Here is a 6,034-nt window from a genome sequence, read left to right as displayed (position 1 = left end):
AGCTGATCTGTAAATCTAATCCCTTTTCTGCACAGCAAGGATTCTCACAATTTTTTGCACATGCCTGGTCGGTGTTTTGGCCCAGAAAGATGGCCTGCTAATCTAGAACCTTTTCCTGAGGACAAGGATTCTGCAAATTTCTGGACCCAGTGAGTTAGTGTTTGGTCTGCAAAGCTGCCCTGCAAATCTGGGCACTTTTGCCAAGGACAAGGATCTTCACAATTCTGGCCCAAGAAACTGGCCTTCAAATCTAGTCCCTTTTCTCCAGGACTAGAATTTTTCACAGTTTTCTGCACCCCCAGGTCTGCCTTTGGGCTAGGAATCTGGTCTGGAAATCTGTAACCCATTTCCCCACTGAAATATTTTTAGCATTTTTATGCACCCATTGTTTTAACCTAGGAAGAAAGCCTGCAAATTAGGGCTGTGCAAGGCTTCGGACAGCGCTTTGGATCCGGAGAAGCTTTGGATGCTTTGGGGTCTGAAGCAGCACGTCTGGGTTGAAGTGCTGGCCTTGTTTAGCTTCCAGAAGCGGTTCAGAGCTTCCGAAGAGTTTCCGAACCGCCTTGGAGATCGGGCCATAGAGTATAATGGGGAAACAATACAATATCTAGAACTTTGTTGTTTTTTGTCCAATTTGGATGACATTTTCAGGGCTGGTAGACACTGCAGAGAGGATGAAGTCTGCCAAGTTTCAAGAAGATCAGTGCAGGGGCTTAGGGGGAATGGCACCCCAAATTCCTGAAAGCAAAACTCCTGTCATGTCTATGTGTTACAACACAGGGGGGGGTCAAAACTGCTGGTTCTGACTGGTTTGAACTGGTTTGTACTGCTTTGAACTGATTTGAACTGGATTCTACTGGTTTGAACTGGTTTGTACTGGTTTAACTGTTTTGAACTGGTTCTGAATGGTTTGAACTGGTTTTTACTGGTTTGAACTGGTCTGAACTGTTGTGTACTGGTTTGAACTTGTCCCGACTGTTTTGAACTGGTTCTGACTGGTTTGAATTGCTTTCAGCTGGTTTGGACTGGTTTGAACTGGTTTTTACTGGTTCCTATTGGTTAGAACTGGTTAGAAATGGTTCTGGCTGGTTTGAACTGGTTAGAACTGGTTCCTACTGGTTTGAACTGCTTTTATCTGGTTACAACTGGTTTGAACTGATATGTATTGGTTTGACCTGGTTTGAACTGGTTTCTACTGGGTTTACCCAGTTTGAACTGGTTCTCACTGGTTTGAACTGGTTTTTACTGGTTTGAACTGTTTTGAACTGGTTCCGACTGGTTAGAACTGGTTCAAATTTGTTTGAACTGGTTCTGACTGGCTTCAATTGGTTCTGACTGGTTTGAACCGGTTTGTACTGGTTTGAACTGGTTCAGACCAGTTCAAATCAGTCAGAACCAGTTCAAGCCACTTCAAACCAGTAGAAACCAGTACAAACCAGTACAAACCAATTCAAACCAGTAAGAACCAGTTCAAACCAGTCTTAAACAGTTAAAACCAGTAAAAACCAGCCAGAACCACTTCAAACCAGTCAGAACTTGTTCAAAACAGTTCAAACCATGACAAACCAGTTCAAACCTGTTTAAACCAGTCGGAACCAGTTCAAACCAGTAGAAACCAGTTCAAATCAGTCAGAACCAGTCCAAACCAGTTCAGACCAGTCCAAACCAGTCGGAACCAGTCCAAACCAGTAGAAACCAGCCCTAACCAGTTAAAACCAGTAGAAACCAGTCATAACCAGTTCAAACCAGTTTAAACCAGTAGAAACCAGAAAGAACCAGCTCAAACCAGTTCAAACCAGTTTGAACCAGTAGAAACCAGTCCAAACTAGTTCAAACCAAATCAGAACCAGTTCAAACCAGTACAAACCAGTCAGAACCAGTTCAAACCGGTCAGAACCTGTTCAAAACAATTCAAACCAGTACAAACCAGTTCAAACCAATTCAGACCAGTAAAAAACAGTTCAATCCAGTCGGAACCAGTTCAAACCACTTCAAACCAGTCAGAACTGGTACAAACCAATTGAAACCAGTCAGAACCAGTTCAAACCAGTAGAAACCAGTCCAAACAAGTCAGAACCAGTTCAAACCAGTACAAACCAATCAGAACCAGTTCAAACCACTTCAAACCAGTCAGAACCAGTTCAATCCAGTCAGAACCAGTTCATATCAATCAGAACTAGTTCAAACCAGTTCAAACCACTTCAAACTGATTTTTAACGATTTCGTTTAACAATTTCTTTGCCTCCGTCTTCCTAAGTAGGGACCAGAACAGCCACCTCCCTGCTGGGCCTCTCTTGGGCCCCAGGGGTGGCACACCTGGGCCAAGGGTTAGCGAGGATTTAGTTAGGGAGCTTCTGGAGGGGCTGGACATTTTCAAGTCAGCCGGTCCGGATGATCTCCACCCTAGAGTTCTAAAGGAACTGGCTGAGGTCATTGCAAGTCCCCTGGCACGGCTTTACGAGCACTCGTGGTGCTCTGGAGAGGTACCGGAGGACTGGAAGAGGGCCAACGTGGTTCCCATCTTCAAAAAAGGGAGGAAGGAGGACCCGGGAAACTATAGGCCAGTTAGTCTTACCTCGATCCTAGGCAAGCTGTTCGAGAAAATTATTCTGGCACACATCCAGGAGGGGCCAGCAGGGGACTGCATGCTTAGGGGCAACCAACACGGGTTCATCAGTGGCAGGTCCTGTCAGACCAACCTGGTGGCCTTTTACGATCAGATCACCAGATCATTAGATGCAGGGGTAGCAGTGGACATAGTCTTCCTGGACTTCTAGAAGGCTTTTGACACTGTCTCTCACCCTGTTCTCATTAAGAAACTGGGGGGCTGTGGCGTAGACACCCACACAGTCAAATGGGTCGCCAACTGGCTGGAGGGCCGCACCCAGAGGGTGGTAGTGGATGGGTCCTTCTCAACCTGGAAGGACGTGGGCAGTGGGGTTCCGCAGGGCTCGGTCCTCGGGCCCGCACTGTTCAACATCTTCATCAGTGATTTGGACGAGGGGGTAAAAAGCACCCTGTTCAAATTTGCTGATGACACTAAGATGTGGGGGGATGTGGGCACACTAGAAGGAAGCAACAGGCTACAATCAGACCTAGACAGGTTACAAGGGTGGGCGGATGAGAATAGGATGGGTTTCAACACAGACAAGTGCAAGGTGATGCACCTGGGGAGGAACAACCGGCACCATACCTACAGGTTGGGGAACTCCCCTCTTGTCAGCACGGAGGCGGAAAAGGATCTTGGAGTCATCATTGACTCCAAGATGAACATGGGCCGGCAGTGTGGGGATGCAGTCAGGAAGGCCAACCGCACCTTGTCATGCATCCACAGATGCATCTCGAGCAGGTCCAAAGAGGTGATCCTCCCCCTCTATGCGGCACTGGTCAGGCCGCAGTTGGAGTACTGCGTCCAGTTCTGGGTGCCGCACTTCAAGAGGGATGTGGACAGCATGGAGAGGGTCCAGAGGAAGGCCACTTGCATGATCAGGGGACAGCAGGGCAGGCCCTATGAGGAGAGGCTACGGGACCTGAACCTGTTCAGCCTCCAAAAGAGAAGGCTGAGGGGGGATCTTGTGGCCTGTTATAAACTAGTCAGGGGGGATCAGCAGGCATTGGGGGAGTCACTGTTCCCCCGAGCACCGCCAGGAGTGACCAGGAATAACGGTCACAAGCTGGCAGAGGGTAGGTTTAGGTTAGACATCAGGAGGCGCTATTTCACGGTCAGGGCGGCTAGGGTCTGGAACCAACTTCCAAGAGAAGTGGTGCAGGCTCCTACCCTGGGGGTTTTTAAGAGGAGGTTAGATGAACACCTTGCTGGGGTCGTTTGACCCCAGTACTCTTTCCTGCCATGGCAGGGGGTCGGACTAGATGATCTGCTCAGGTCCCTTCCGACCCTAGAAACTATGAAACTATGAAACCAGTTCAAACCAGTAGAAACCAGTCAGAACCAGTTCAAACCCTTTCAGAACAGTTCAAACCAGTCAGAACCAGTTTAAGCCAGTACAAAACAGTTCAAACCAGTCGGAACCAGTTCAAACCAGTTCAAAATGGTAAGAACCGAAACAAACCAGTTCAAACCAGTCAGAACCAGTTTAAACCACTTCAAACTGGTGGGAATAGGTTCAAACCACTTCAAACCAGTTCAAACCAGTCAGAACCGGTACAAACCATTTGAAACCAGTCAGAACCAGTTCAAACCAGTAAAAACCAGTCAGAACCAGTCAGAAACAGTTCAAACCAGTTCAAACCTGTACCAACCAGTTCAAAGCAATCGGAACCAATTCAAACAAGTTCAGACCAGTCAGAACCAGTTCAAACCATTCAGAACAAGTTCAAACCACTACAAACCAGTCGGGACCAGTTCAATCCATTTCAGAAGAGTTCAAACTTGTCAGAACCAGTTAAACCAGTTCGAACCAGCAGAAACCAATCCAAACCAGTCAGAACCATTTCAAAACAGTTCAAACCACTGTTTGACCTTGACCCCACGACCTTTGACCGTTTGACCTTGACCCCGTGACCTCTGACCTTTCTAACTTGTGGCCTTTGACCTTTTGACCTTGACCTTGCTCCCTTTGTCCTTTTGACCTCGTGACCTTTTGAACTTGACCCCACGACCTTTCGCCTTTTGACCTTGACCCTGTGACCTTTCGCCTTTTGACCTCGTGACCTTTGAGCTTTTACCTTGAGCTTGCAACCTTTGACCTTGACCCCACGATCTTTGACCGGTTGAGTGACCTTTGACCTTTTGACCTTGTTACCTTTGACCTTGACCCCGTGACCTTTAACCTTTTTAACTCATTACCTTTGACCTTGTGGCGCTGACCTCACAACATTGACCTGTTCACCTTGACCTCGTGACCTTTGACCTTTTCCCCACGGCCTTTGACCTTTTGACCTTGACCTTGGAACCTTTGACCTTTTGACCCCATGACCTTTGGCCTTTTGACCTGGACCCCGCAACCTTTGGCCTTTTCACCTCATGACCTTTGACCTTGACCCCAAGACCATTGACCTTTTGAATGCCTTGCCTTTGACCTTGTGACCTTGACCTCATGACCTTTGACCTTGGCCCTGTGACCTTTGGCCTTTTGACCTTGATCTCATGACCTTTGGCTTTTCCCCTTCCAGGCTGACTCTACTAGGTCTATCTGCCAGCAATTCAAACAACTTCCAGCTGGCCCCAAGCACCTACATGGTTTTAAGCAGCAGCACTTTCAGTGGCCAAGTGGCTACTCAAAATGATAGATACTTCTCAGTCCAGCCCTGGGCTTCCAGCTCCCTGGCTTCATCCTTGTTTCTGCCTGTCCTGACCCCTGTGTTTCAGACTTTCCAGCTCCCAATTCCAACCCACACCTGTCCTTCGACAGCCAGCTTCTGACTTGTGGCTTAGTTTGGCATCTGCTCGTGTCCACATCCCATACAGCTACACCCGTCTGCTCTGCAGCCCCTGGCTAGTGACTCTGTGACTGGATCCCTGCTTCCTGTTCCTGACCTCCCCCTCCAACTCTTCCTTCCCCTAGAACTTGTGACTATCGTGCTGACTACCCATGTCTTGGTCCCTTACAGGTCTTGGCCTCTGGATCTCCTGGCTCTAAGTGAAACCCTTGTTTCCCAACAAAGTCTCTTCATACTCCCTTGAGTTGTGACCCTCTAAGGTCAAGCCCTGACTGCCTGTGTCCCAGCTGTACCCCTGACAAGCATGAGTGGAAATTAGGTGCCAAATTCTCCTAGACTTTTTAGTAGGATTTAGATGCACCTTTGAAAGTACTCCTTTATAGTGCTTCCTGCCTTACAGTCTGAGTCAGCTTTTGCTGGAGGCCATAATGTTCTTTTTACAGGAGTTATTTCCTTGAGAACAAAAATTGGAGTGAGAAAATCTTCCTTAAGAAACAAAGGGCCCGATTTGCCACCATGCAGGCTGGGATGTAATGCTAACATAAAATTAGAGCCTCCTCTACACATTATCATGCAATTAACTGGTTAATTGTGTGATTACCTTGAGACCAGCTACATGTACAAAGGAATCATC

General features: G+C 47.7%; 1 protein-coding gene across 1 annotated transcript in view; it reads left to right on the top strand.

Moving 5' to 3' along the window:
- UBE2W (ubiquitin conjugating enzyme E2 W (putative)) overlaps positions 1-6,034 on the top strand; it is a 104,715-nt gene that overhangs the window by 95,761 nt on the left and 2,920 nt on the right. The window lies entirely within an intron of this gene.

This window comes from Gavialis gangeticus, unplaced genomic scaffold (genome assembly GCF_001723915.1).
Source record: "Gavialis gangeticus isolate Ggan-Ray unplaced genomic scaffold, GavGan_comp1, whole genome shotgun sequence".
NCBI lineage: Eukaryota > Metazoa > Chordata > Crocodylia > Gavialidae > Gavialis > Gavialis gangeticus.
The sequence above is the reverse complement of the archived record's forward strand: the minus strand, read 5'-3'. Positions and strand labels throughout refer to the sequence as shown.